Consider the following 14,656-nt stretch of genomic DNA (forward strand, 5'->3'; position numbering starts at 1 on the left):
TAGTTTCTCCTGTAAGACTGATAAGAGAAAAACCCTTATGTAAAGCCCTCACCCACGGGCCATTGAGGTATTTGTAATAAAAAATTAATAAATAAAACCGCAAATATTCAACGGTTGGTAGCATTGCAAGATGCTATAGCGATTATGTTTGCCTTTCTGAATTGCCTCGGTGCAGAATAGCATAAAAAAGTACGTTTGTTGATTACAGTGGAGCAAGAATTAAGCTCATCACTTTTTTATACTTGGGCAAAGGTCCGGGATTCAAGCACGTAGAAATAATTTAACAGTCAGAGATTTCAGTGGTATGTATCCCGCTACAGTATGGTTTCGGTTAGTCCGCTAAGGGGACACTAGAAAGAAGAGATTGACGTGGCCGTGTTACTGCGGGCCTACGATTAGTCACTCACTCACACACACACAAACACAAAGGGCAAACTTTACGCCACGCTATGTAAAGAAGAAGGAAATTCAAAGACAAGAGCACCACCAAGCATCGCATGTTTATTTAAATGTTTAGTTATCCTCAGAATAACTATTCCTTTGACTGCTTTTGAGAACAGCGGCAGCACTAGTCATCATCATCATCATCATCAGCCTTACTACACCCACTGCAGGGCAAAGGCCTCTCCCATGTCTCTCCAATTAACCCTATCCTTTGCCAGCTGCATCCACCGTTTTCCTGCAAACTTCTTAATCTCATCCGCCCACCTAACCTTCTGCCGTCCCCTGCTACGCTTACTTTCTCTTGGAACCCACTCCGTTACCCTTAAAGACCAGCGGTTATCTTGCCTTCGCATTACATGCCCTGCCCAAGCCCATTTCTTTCTCTTGATTTCGACTAGGATGTCATTAACCCGTGTTTGTTCCCTCACCCACTCTGCCCGCTTCCGATCTCTTAACGTTACACCTATCATTTTTTTTCCATGGCTCGCTGCGTTGTCCTTAACTTAAGCTGAACTCTTTTCGTTAGCCTCCACGTTTCTGCCCCGTAGGTGAGTACCGGTAAGATTATGCTGTTGTACACTTTCCTCTTGAGGGAAATTGGTAAACTGCCACTCATGATCTGCGAGAATTTGCCATATGCGCTCCAGCCCATTCTTATCCTTCTAGTTATCTCCCTCTCATGATCCGGATCAGCTGTCACTACCTGCCCTAAGTAGACGTATTCCGGCACAATTTCTAGGTTCTCGCTGCCAATTGTGAACTATTGTTCCCTTGCTAGGCTGTTGAACATTGCCTTGGTTTTCTTTATGTTAATTTTTAGACCCATCGATCTGCTCTGCCTGTCTAACTCGTTGATCATGATTTGCAGTTCACCTCCTGAGTGACTCAGAAAGGCAATGTCATCAGCAAATCGCAGATTATTTAGGTATTCTTCATTTATTCTTATTCCCAACTGTTCCCAATTCAGGCGATGATTATTCATACAAATTACGGCGCCTTTTTTGTAAAATTGTGACTCACTATTTTTATTTTATATGAATATAACACTGCGTTTAACACAAGATTTTTAGGTGGCATAAAACTTCAAATAAAATAAAAAAACCTCTGAGTGGCGCCACGGTAGTGCCATCAAAGCAGACGGCGGTAAGGTGCTCGGCATCTGCGACGAGCACGGTCTGGACAAAATTTCGTGAAATATGCGCCATACATTTATCGCTACAGATGCGTTCTGCGGAAAATATCAGTTATCGATGATCGCTTCCTTTATAATGGTATAATAATTTCCTCGCATTGCTTCGGTGAACGAAAAGAAGGCGAAGTGTTTTTCTTTTCGTCACTTAAATGCGCACAGTTTCCCTAACAAAGACAAAGACGTTTGAAGTTTTTTGCCAGCGTTGAAAGAAGGGTTTGATGTACTGCGTTTTAGTGAAGCGTATAGTTGAAAAATTCTGACGGTACAGACCATTTTGCAAGCTAAAATGTGCAGCTTTTTGCAAAGTGCTTAAGAAAGGTGGTAGCCCTATAATTTATATTTAAAAAGAATCTCTGTGCAGTCTCATCCGATTGCACAGCTCTAATTCTGAATGTTGAGCTACTCTGTATAAAAACCTGGACGTTCCTATTTAACCTGATTTACCGACCACTTTCACGCTGTTACGATGAATTTTACAGTATTGTTGCATCATTGATAGTCACGCTATCTGTATTTAAACTTCCTGGACTAATTATGGGTCAATTAAAAATTAACCTTATCAAAACGTCTACCTGCATCACTGACCATACTGAATCGTTAATAATTCTTTGTTTAACAAGTTTGGAACAGAATAACACAATGGCTGGTGTTCTACTTGTTAAACAAAGAATTATTAACGATTCAGTATGGTCAGTGATGCAGGTAGACGTTTTGATAAGGTTTATTTTTAACTGACCCTTAATTAGTCCAGGAAGTTTAAATACAGAAAGCTTGTCTATCCGGTGCATTTGACAGCATCACCACGTCCGCTGGGTTGCCCGCTGGCGTTGCATTCATGACCTCAAGTTGCTTGCTTTGCTCGCCAGCTGCTACCGGCACTGACGACACAGCTCCGGCTTCGGTGGCCAATGGCTTGTCGTCGGGTGACCCAGCATCGGTTCCTTGGTTGGCAGCTGCGACGCTGGAGGTTGCAGTGGATGGCGCGGGGTCGGAGGAGCTTTTGGTGCCAGTGACAATGCACGATGAGGATCCGTGTACCTTGGAGGTCACAGGAGCGTGTACACTGCTCACGCTCCGACGGGTCTTCTGTAGTCCTTTTTGGTGTACTTAAGCTGGCTGGGCTCCTTCGACATGGCGCCTATGTGTGCGCAAGGACGAGGTGTAAATGAAGGAGTCCTCAGCCATTGCATGAACATTCGATTAACATTAGAGTCAAGTTCATTACGTCATGGGCCGCAGCCGCGTTGCAGTTGCTAACAGAGCCGGTTAAGTAACGTCGGTGTCTTCTGTTATGGCTGCTCTCTGGCATCATCATGACGAAATAAGGTAGCCGTCAATGGCGAGGGAAGGGGATCAAACCCGCGCTAACTGTGGCCGGCACTCAGAATTATAGTATTGTAATGAGACCAGCGTTTCCATGGGGAACATTGCCTTTCACTGCACTGGAAAGCGAGGATACGCCTCCAGGCGTAAGTCGATAGAACACGAAACAGATAGCTTGACTTGAAAAAAACCCACAAGGCGCCAATAGGCAGCAGTTAATTTCTCTGTACGATACTGTCTACAAGGCTTTTGTTGCCGCTGTCAAGGTGGTGGTTCCTGTTACCTTCAAGGCATACCGAAATCCCCGCACACGATTCCTTTTCCGTTCCTGTTCATTAAGCACACCAAAAAGGACTACAGAAGACCCGTCGGAGCGTGAGCAGTGTACACGCTCCTGTGACCTCCAAGGTACACGGATCCTCATCGTGCATTGTCATTGGCACCACAAGCTCCTCCGACCCCGCGCCATCCACTGCAACCTCCAAGGTCGCAGCCGCCAACCAAGGAACCGATGCTGGGTCACCCGTCGACAAGCCATTGGCCACCGAAGCCGGAGCTGTGTCGTCAGTGCCGGTAGCAGCTGGCGAGCAAAGCAAGCAACTTGAGGTCATGAATGCAACGCCAGCGGGCAAGTCAGCTGACGTGGTGATGCTGTCAAATGCACCGGATAGACAAGCTTTCTATATTTAAACTTCCTGGACTAATTATGGGTCAGTTAAAAATTAACCTTATCAAAACGTCTACCTGCATCACTGACCATACTGAATCATTAATAATTCTTTGTTTAACAAGTAAAACACCAGCCATTGTGTTATTCTGTTCCAAACTTGTTAAACAAAGAATTATTAACGATTCAGTATGGTCAGTGATGCAGGTAGACGTTTTGATGAGGTTAATTTTTAACTGACCCATAATTAGTCCAGGAAGTTTAAATACAGAAAGCTTGACTATCAATGATGCAACAATACTTTAAAATTCATCGTAACAGCGTGAAAGTGGTCGGTAAATCAGGCTAACTAGGAACGTCCAGGTTTTTATACAGAGTTGGTCAACATTCAGATTTAGAACTGTGCAATCGGATGAGACTGCACAGAGATTCTTTTTAAATATAAATTATAGTGCTATCACCTTTCTTAAGCACTCTGCACAAAGCTGTACATTTTAGCTTGCAAAATGGTCTGTACCGTCAGAATGTTTAAAATATACGTTTCACTAAAACGCAGATCAAACCCTTCTTTCAACGCTGACAAAAAACTTCAAACGTCTTTGTCTTTGTTAGGGAAACTGTGCGCATTTAAGTGACAAAGAAAAAAATATTTCGCCTTCTTTTCGTTCACCGAAGCAATGCGAGGATATTATTATACCATTATAAAGGAAGCGATCATCGATAACTGATATTTTCCGCAGAACGCATCTGTAGCGATAAATGTATGGCGCTTATTTCACGAAATTTTGTCCAGACCGTGCTCGTCGCAGATGCCGAGCACTTTACCGCCGTCTGCTTTGATGGCACTACCATGGCGCCAATCAGAGGTTTTTTATTTTATTTGAAGTTTTATGCCACCTAAAAATCTTGTGTTAAATGCAGTGTTATATTCATATAAAATAAAAATTGTGAGTCACAATTTTACACAAAAAGGCGCCGTAATTTGTATGAATAATTATCGCCTGAATTGGGAACAGTTGGGAATAAGAATAAATGGAGAATACCCAAATAATCTGCGATTTGCTGATGACATTGCCTTGCTGAGTCACTCAGGAGGTGAACTGCAAATCATGATCAACGAGTTAGACAGGCAGAGCAGATCGATGGGTCTAAAAATTAACATGCAGAAAACCAAGGTAATGTTCAACAGCCTAGCAAGGGAACAACAGTTCACAATTGGCAGCGAGAGCCTAGAAATTGTGCCGGAATTCGTCTACTTAGGGCAGGTAGTGACAGCTGATCCGGATCATGAGAGGGAGATAACTAGAAGGATAAGAATGGGGTGGAGCGCATACGGCAAATTCTCGCAGATCATGAGTGGCAGTTTACCAATTTCCCTCAAGAGGAAAGTGTACAACAGCATAATCTTACCGGTACTCACCTACGGGGCAGAAACGTGGAGGCTAACGAAAAGAGTTCAGCTTAAGTTAAGGACAACGCAGCGAGCCATGGAAAGAGAACTGATAGGTGTAACGTTAAGAGATCTGAAGCGGGCAGAGTGGGTGAGGGAACAAACACCGGTTAATGACATCCTAGTCGAAATCAAGAGAAAGAAATGGGCTTTGGCAGGGCATGTAATGCGAAGGCAAGATAACCGCTGGTCTTTAAGGGTAACGGAGTGGGTTCCAAGAGAAAGTAAGCGTAGCAGGGGGCGGCAGAAGGTTAGGTGGGCGGATGAAGTTTGCAGGCAAACGGTGGATGCAGCTGGCAAAGGATAGGGTTAACTGGAGAGACATGGGAGAGGCCTTTGCCCTGCAGTGGGTGTAGTAAGGCTGATGATGATGATGATGATTATGATGACTAGTGCTGCCGCTGTTCTCAAAAGCAGTCAAAATAATAGTTAATCTGAGGATAACTAAACATTTAAGTAAACATGCGATGCTTGGTGGTGCTCTTGTCTCTGAATTTCCTTCTTCTTTACATAGTGTGGCGTAAAGTTTGCCCTTTGTGATCGTGTGTGTGTGTGTGTGTGTGAGTGAGTGACTAATCGTAGGCCCGCAGTAACACGGCCACGTCAATCTATTCCTCCTAGTGTCCCCTTAGCGGACTAACCGAAACCATACTGTAGCGGGCTACATACCGCTGAAATATCTCACTGTTATATTATTTCTACGAGCTTGCATCCCGGACCTTTGCCCAAGTATAAAAAAATGATGAGCTTAATTCTCGCTCCACTGTAGTCAACAAACGTACTTTTTTATGCTATTCTGCACCGAGGCAATTCAGAAAGGCAAACATAATCGCTATAGCATCTTGCAATGCTACCAACAGGTGAAATTTTGCGGTTTTATTTATTAATTTTTTTATTACAAATACCTCAATGGCCCATGGGTGAGGGCTTTACATAAGGGTTTTTCTCTTATCAATCTTACAGGAGAAACTACCATTTCGCAGAAGTGCAGTACAGAAAACGAAGACGTAAAAAAAACTATAAACTAATGAAGAGTGCGAAAGTCTGTAGAAAGCAGGTCAAAGTAAAAAAAGTATCGTCTAATTCGGCTCAGCCAGCCAAGGAACGAGGTTTACATTACAGCGACAAGACGGGCGAAGAGCAGTCTCCCAGTCGAGAAGCCAAAGCGCCGACTGAGACTGAGCGGTGTGCCGCTCCAGTGTTTTCCACCAATACCATCCTAGCAGAATGTGACAAAAAAGAGGGCAAGAAGACACCGGAGGAAATTTTGCTGATCTTGGCGTATAGCCCATGATTGCAACAAGATTTCTAGACACACAAAAGCTTCGAGGGCCTGCTCACATAGACAATCATAACAAAGTGTGCCCCCTAGGTGAACACATACGTCTTTTCTGAACCAGCTTTCTGGAAATGCACCTCGACAATGACGAAGTACTGAAGTGGCGCTGAATTTATTATTAAACATAAGCCTACAGAATATTCCGTTCTCGCTTCATGCACTTTGACAGAGATACAGCGTCGTCCTTTGCGATTTTTGATCTTGCAAGTCGCGAAAAGTCAGCAAATTGTTTCATGTCGTGCCAAGCTTGGACAGAGGCAAGCCTCGAGATGAGCCATAGCGAATGCATTGACATGAAGCACAGACACGTCATGACTCAGGAGGAGGAACGCTGTGAGAGCGGTTTTGAGAGCGGGATCAGGATAACTCTCCCTCTCAAAGTTTTTCATGGCATTTAGTGGCTCTTCAGAGCAGCTAATCACAGAAATCAATAGAAACTTTCAGTGATTAGTCCAACTCCTTGGTGAATATGATGAAATCACGAAAGAGCACTTGAGGCGTGTGCTATGTCGAGATATGGCGGATCAGTAATGCAGAAAAATAATTCTGAATGGAATTATTCACATGATGGCCATGAATGTGGTCATGCACAACACATCTGTTTACGGCCTCCGCTGGGAGTGGAGAGTTCAGATCCTGAAACCCGTCCGTTGCCAGACAGTTGAGCTCTACGACGCTCTTCTTAAACTTACTGAATCTAAACAAGCACGGAAAACAAAGTATCGCGGAGAGCTCATAGGCCTAATTTCTAGTAGGCATCGTAGTTTGGTGTGGCATCGTCTTTCTATTTCATGCTGCAAGCTATATCATGTACCTCAAATCAGCGGACATTGTAAAGTACACTGCTTCTGAAAGCAGGCTCAGAATACATTTCCTACAATTAAGATGTCGGATACGAGAACTCCGGCGACAGTTAAGGCTCTTGCTGAAGGAATGGGCACTTACGCTAAAAAGAGACCATCTCCACAGCTGTGGCGGAAGAAACGACGGTGCTTCAACAAAGTTTCTCGAAGTACTTTATAGCGCTACAAAAAAAACAAGGACACAGGAAGAAGTACACAGGACGGGCGCTGACTCCAACTAACTTCAGTGAGCCTTCCACAACCTGCATTTATACACAACGAAGGACCAGAGCGCATGAGGATGAAATATTTCTGGTAGATTAGAGAGCGCAGACTCCATGCTATCGTCTATTTATTAATCTGTATTTGCTATCTCGCGGAGAAACTGATGTGGTGCTCACGCACGTGTCACCCCTTTGTTCTATAAAAAATGCTTCGGCCATTTCGCGTGCTAATCTATCCTTGCTTCTGCTTAGAATTTTGATACGGTCAAGTCGTGTCTCAAAGTTTTGGTCGTTCTCATCTTTGCACGAGCGGCAGTGGGCGGGTAGATTTTCAAACGATTCGGAAACGTTACTAAGTGAACGTTCCTGTTTTCTGGCACGTTCGTTCAAACAGCGGCCGGTCTGCCCGACATATACTTTGCCACATTTAAGGGAGATTTCATATACAACACTCGTGGAACACTCCACGTACGGCTTTGTGTGCTTCGTGCCGCTCCCGGAACTGTCAGGGCTGTTGCTTCTGACCTTGGGACACATCTTGGCCAATTTATTTGGTGCAGAGAAGACCAGTGGCACGCCGCACTTGTTGCCAACCCTTTTCACGTTGTGGGACACCCTATGTATATAGGGGATAACACTGGCTTGGCGCTGCTACGTTGTGGTCTCCTTGCTTTCTTTGGTCTCCCTTTGGCTCTCTGCAATAGTTTCTCAGTGACCGCCGTCAATATGTGGTCAGGGAGCCCTGCTTTACGCAGTCTAGCTACCTCGCCCTCGAAGCTCGTCTGCATCATGTGAGGCACGACTTGAGGAGAGCGGATTCCAGGGAAAGGGTCGCAACAGCCCTCTTGACCGTTTTAGACTATGCCGAATAAAAAGGTAAGAATAATTCACTGAAGTTAGTTGGAGTCAGCGCCCGTCCTGTGTACTTCTTCCTGTGTCCTTGTTTTTTTGTAGCGCTATAAATAATTGCGAAAAACTATGCTTCACCAAGTAGCCAACGTGTTTTGTTAAGTCATCAACAAAGGTAAGGACGAAGAAACTAATGAGGAAGAAACAATAAAAAATCTATACAATTATGAAGATTGTAAAGCTGTGGATCAAGGAACGCAGATGGAGCAGCACGTGAATCTGGAGTTTCCTTTGCAATCTCACAAAACTTTGAGAAAGAGCAGTACTCCCTAGACTGCGCAGTGACATTCATCGTGCTCTCAAGGACAAAGAAAGTGCTGATATTTATCGCAATTATCTTTTCGACCAACTTTGTACATCCCCAGGCTGCTGCCTCCTGATTTCAGTAGTTCTCTTAATGCCCTTCAGTTTATAATAAGTCATAACAATCAGGATAACTTCCAAAACACATGGATAGAGCTTAGGATATTACGTACACTCTCCGTTTTCGTGGCTACAGCGAAGGGAGGTTTCTCTAAATTAAAACTAATAACGAGTTACCTAAGATCGACTGTGGCAGGTGAAGGGCTGTCATTATGGCAATTTGACCAGTGAAAACAAAGTTGCATTTATCATCAAGACGTTCAAGCCGTAACTTCATACGCAGTGCGAAAAGCCCGCAAGGTTTCGTTATGATATCGGACTTGATTTTCCTTCCTCTTGCTCTCTGTGTTTTTGAAAGACTTTAATACAGTTGACATATATATATATATATATATATATATATATATATATATATATATATATATATATATATATATATATATATATATATATATATATATATATATATATATATATATATATATATATATATACCGGTACTCTTCTGGCACTCTTGATGTCAAAGGTAGCATAAGAGGGTTCTCGCTCAGTTTCCACCCTCGCCGTTAGATGACGTTCTAGTTCACACTCGCGCTATTACAGGACGTGTCACGTCCGCCGCTATGGACGAGGGTGGCGCTGGTGAACACTCTCCAGGTTCGCTTACACCAAATAAACATAAATACCCCCGAGAGCAGCAGATTGGACAGCCGTCGCTGTAGCTCAGTTGGTAGGGTACCGGACGCGTTATTCGGAGGTCATGGGTTCGAATCCCATCGGCGGCATGGTTGTTTCTTCTGCTGCTTTATAAGTAAGCTTCTCTTAGCGATAGATTAATCTAAGTATTATTATCCCACTGATTAGCACAACACATAAAAAATAACATTCCCCTATGCATCTTGGTTTCGGGGACTGTTGGCTCCCTTCATAAGTTTGCAAAACGGGACCCTCCTTTCCTTTAAATTCTCTCTCTCTCTCTCTCTATATATATATATATATATATATATATACATATATATATATATGTGTGTGTGTGTATGTGCGTGTGTGTTGCAAGCTCGTATGATGGTATGGTTTTTGAGATGTACTCTTAAGGGACTTATGTAGTTGTGGTTATGTTTAATTTCTTATGGTAACTTGCCTTTTCAACATATTTCGTTTTTTTATTCAGCGCAAAATTATTAAGTTGCACTTTCCGTAAAAATGACCTCCGCAATTCTTTACTGAAGAACACCTCATATTTTTTGTGTTTACTGCACTTCCTGCATTGTAAAATAAAGACGCCTGGTCTTATAAGTTAATCAAACCGTTGAAGTTGGTGCTTCTATTGTGACTGTAATGTTTCTATTTTCGGCTCTCGAGGTCGCGAGTGGTGGAAGAAGGATTAGAGGTACGCCGGCAAAAATGCTCGGGAGCACACTGTATTATGCTGCGCCACCTAATATTTCCTACGTGTGGAAGTGCGCATACGTGTTTGCATGCGCATGCCTTCACGCGCACGAGTTTGTGCGTGTATGTTTTTTTTTCATTATTGCAACTGAAGGGCTTCAGAACAATGAAACTGCAACAACCGGCTGCGCTGGATAAGTAGAGAGCCAGTGCTATGCGAAGGCTTGTTACTAAACGGGCACTTTATCGGTCATTTCATTACAAAGACCTTATTGCTGCTATTTATCTTGAATTAGCTTTAATACGTGTCACTTTGGTGTAAAGGTTTAAATCAGGCAGCTAATATATGCGCTTCGTTCTTGAGCGCAAGTGTCTTGATGAATAACTGGTACTGTGTGGAAATGCAACTAAATTTGATTTCACTGATAAATTCATTTGTATATCTATTTATGAACCATGTTATCTGCTTGTGCTACTAGTGTTCTTTGACCCGCTAAACTCTAGGGCGGACTCTTGGTGATGATCGCTGGCTGCGATATTGACTCCGGCCTCCTTTCGGGCTTCAGCCATCGAAATACACAAGTCACTTTATCGAAATAAGGCACGTTATCACGTTATCGAAAATACCGGGGAAGAGCGCCTAATAGCAAAACAGAACCTTAAAACAGAAGCTAAAAGACACCTAGCTCTGTTAAGTGTTTACAATTCCATATCATTCAAAGCTCTTGATGCGTTGGCAGGAATGATAAGTGGGACTTCAGAGATCGGAGGGGCACCTGTCCTGGTTCGCAGGCGGCTTCCCTCAGACGCACCTTCTCTGGTGACGTTGGTTTGCTGCAGTCAAACGGTCATTATTTAGGATGCTGTAATCACACCTGGATTTTGCTCTGGTGAGGGTCCCATATATTCCGACATGAGGTGGAAACAAATGAATATTTTATACCTAGGACAACATACAGGTAAAAACACAAGCTTTTGTGTTTTCGAGCACATAGCAGATACTATAATCACAAGCGAGGAGTTGTATTTTTGATATTTTATAGCCCCAACATAATTGCACTGCGACATTCGTGGACAGAGAATGGGAGGATAACGTGCAGTTCAAAAGTTTGGATTGCGAGGTCATCACGAGAAGACACGAGAAAATTGAAGATTAATACGGCTCGTAAAAATATTCCGCGCTCATTGGAACCAAATACCATCCCAGGTTTTCATTGTGAAATCAATAACCCTACACTGAAAACTCATAAACGCTTGCACTGTTTACATTACTGCAAGGGCTGCAGTGCTATGGTACGAAATACCACCCGGTACTTCATTACATGCCGCCAAAGGACCGTACTCTGATGTCGTGCTGGTGTCCCTCAGCCCCTCCCACACTGCTTTGTAGTTGTGCGGCTGCTACCCTCCGCTCTGTGGCTCTCTTCTGCTTCTCAACGCCGGAGCGCTGCCCTCCCTCCAAGCGCCGCTCCACCAAGCGCTGTGTAGCGCCTACATTTCATTCTTCCACTCCCTCCTCTCGTACTATTCCTACTATCCTGGCTCACCCACATCTTCTGCTAAACCCTTCAGTATTAGGACGTCAATGCCAGCGCCACTGATCCTACACCTTTCAGCATTACTATCTTTTGATATAGTTGAAAAAGTTCTTGCCGGGTTAAATAATTGGAGGCTCAGTTAAAAATACACCTTAAATTGCCGTAAAAATAACGGTCATATAGAGTAGTGGTTTACTCTGGCTGCGGTGTGTTAACCGGTAGAGAAAGTAGTGCGGCGATGTATATGAGAAAGAAGAAAATGGTTGATCCGCTACAGCATATTGAAAATGGACGTCTGCTTGGAAGTTCGCACCAGATAGGAGGAGCTTGTAATAATGTGTGTTTCAACAAGTGAGGCTAGAACATAAGTTGTCGAACAAAATATTAGCCCATACCAACGGGCTAGCATTTTCTCTGTAGTATAGTGATGAGTGGCACAAAATTTTAAAACAGGAGCTTCAACACTGGCTTAAAGTACACGATCTCTGCATCCCGTGCCGATCCGTGCACGGATACGTGCCAAATGCACGCATGAGCTAGCGCATGGCGGATTTCGTCATTAAGTTCAACTTTGATCAAGACACATACCATGAAAGCACTGTTTAAATCTATGTGTAGTTGGTTTGACACGATAGTGCGACAGTATCATTAATATAATGCTTCCGCGATGTTTGGCTCCAGGTCGGCTCCTTGGTGTCCAAACAGCTAGCCTCTTTCCAAGGCATTCCTGGAGCTGTTTTGGAAACTGCACAGGAAGCAATAGCGTTTTGAAAAGCGTATACTAGTTGTTGCCAGCAGCCATGATGTGTGAAAGTCGGCTTCCTTCATGCTTGAAGACGCTTTTCCGATAGAGAAGCTAGGCTGGAGGAGAGGAAGCTAGCCTCGCTTCGAAGAGAAAATTGATTTTTCTGAAAGGAAATGGCCCAGTAACTGTCTCACGTATCTTGGTGGACACCTGGACCGCGCCGTAAGGAAAAGAATAAAGTAGGGAGGAAAAAAAGGAAGAAAGAGGTGCTTGAGGATCTTTAACGTGCACTGACCTCGCACAGCACACGGGCGCATTTTGCGTTTCGCTTTCACTTAAACACGGCCGCCACGTTCGGGTTCGAACGCGAATCTAACAGAAGGTTCCTTCTGCCCGAAGCGCAATAAAGTAGGAACCAAAAAAAAGAGAATTGACACCCGGGCGCCATAAAAAATGTAATGTGACACCCGTAAAACACAGGGTCCAGTTTATAAAATGTGGTTTGGCGCATCTCGTAGAAAAAAACACAAAGAACAACTCGCTGGGGCCCAGGACTTCCACGAAGGACGAGAAAAGCTGAATTTTTAACCTGCCCAGGTCTTCCTTTTAGACTCTTAATTGAACGATTTGATTCGAGCAGTAGAGAGTTTCTCATTCGGTTCACTGTATTTTTGAGCCGGCAATTTCCTTCAAATAAACAACGCCCGATAAATATATTTTGAATATCGATACTCTGATACTTTCGTTTTTGCCGAATTATACCTTAAGCGGATGCAAAAATGTATCGAAAGATAGTATCGAAGATACAGCTATCATAAACACTGTCTATGGCTCGTGTGTGTATAAATTCAAATCAGAGGTCCGACAGTTTCTCGCTCCCTATCACTGGTCGATTGTAGTGTCATCCTTGCAACTACTAAATTCTGCCTTTATGCTTAGTTCTTAAGGTTAGTGCTACGCTTAGTGCAGTGCACACTGCGAGGGTAGTCATTGAACCACAGGATCCTGATCTGCACCAGTAAAGTTTACACCAGAAGCCGAGGTCGCCTTAAAGCCAGAAAAATATTGATTTTCTCAACGAATACTTGAGAGTCCTTTTTATGCGCTTTAAATGTGTTGAAATAATTCGAAATAAAAAGCATTTCTGTCTGCTTTATATCGGAAAGAAACTATTATTTCAGCTGCATTTCTTTCTCATTAGAAGATAAGAAGACTATTCCTTTTATTAGATTTATTGTGCTATGTAATAGGATAGGAAAACTTTTAATATCCAACAGAAAGAGGGTAGCCAGAGGGCTACCCGCCTAGACGACGGCCGTTGTACTATTTAAAGATGTATTTTGCTAAAGTTATGAATTTACTGAGCATAGGAAGATTTCTATATAGAACTGAAGCGGAGACACTTTTCTATCACAGAAAAGCAGTTGCAGCCTTTTTCGGTTTACTCGCAAAGCGTATAATTTCAAGATGGCAATTCTAGACTAAGCCGCACAAGTGTTTCTTTGTCTCGCATCCTAAAAATACCGAAAATTTGTACGTGTATAGCCGGCATTAGAGGTTTCCACGTCAGCGTTCTCTCGTTTTCTCCTCGACTGCCTTTTCTAGTAACTTATCGCGATCGTGGAGCTATCTGCACTCATTTTATTTCTCCTCAGCACAAATAAGACAACCCTCAGAAAGGTAAACGCTGACAAATTTCTGGTGCATATCCCTTACCCTCGCAAGCAATAAGCCCCGCTTGTTCTCAAACCTGATACTACTGCCGCTAAACGCTCCATAGCGGTACGTGCGTTTAGCATTCTTCAGTCTCTAAGGTAACATGTGCAATTACGTTTCATAATTCCGACCACAGCCGACAAAGAGCTCGGGTAGTGGAAGCTAAATACCAGCTATATTGGAAGCTAAATGGCGGTTCGCGGAAGAAAGCCACAACAAAAAGACAACAAATGGTGCAAAGCACCTGGTTGGCTCCGAACGCCTGGAAGCTTCAATAGAGTTCAATGGTAAAAATATTCTTTTACACTGGAGGTTATCATGCAAGTTTATCTCTCTCATAATCAGGCTGACCTGTCCTTTGTTTTTGTACTCGTTTTCTACGGTTTTGAGAAATAAGAGCGTGTTGACGGGCAAGTTGGCTTTGCATGATATATAGGATGTGGGCGCAAAAGTTGGACAGGGACCGAGAAGACGCCTAATGACTCCCCTGAGCGTTTTCAGCCGTGGTTTTTGTT

This window comes from Amblyomma americanum, chromosome 5 (genome assembly GCF_052857255.1).
Source record: "Amblyomma americanum isolate KBUSLIRL-KWMA chromosome 5, ASM5285725v1, whole genome shotgun sequence".
NCBI lineage: Eukaryota > Metazoa > Arthropoda > Arachnida > Ixodida > Ixodidae > Amblyomma > Amblyomma americanum.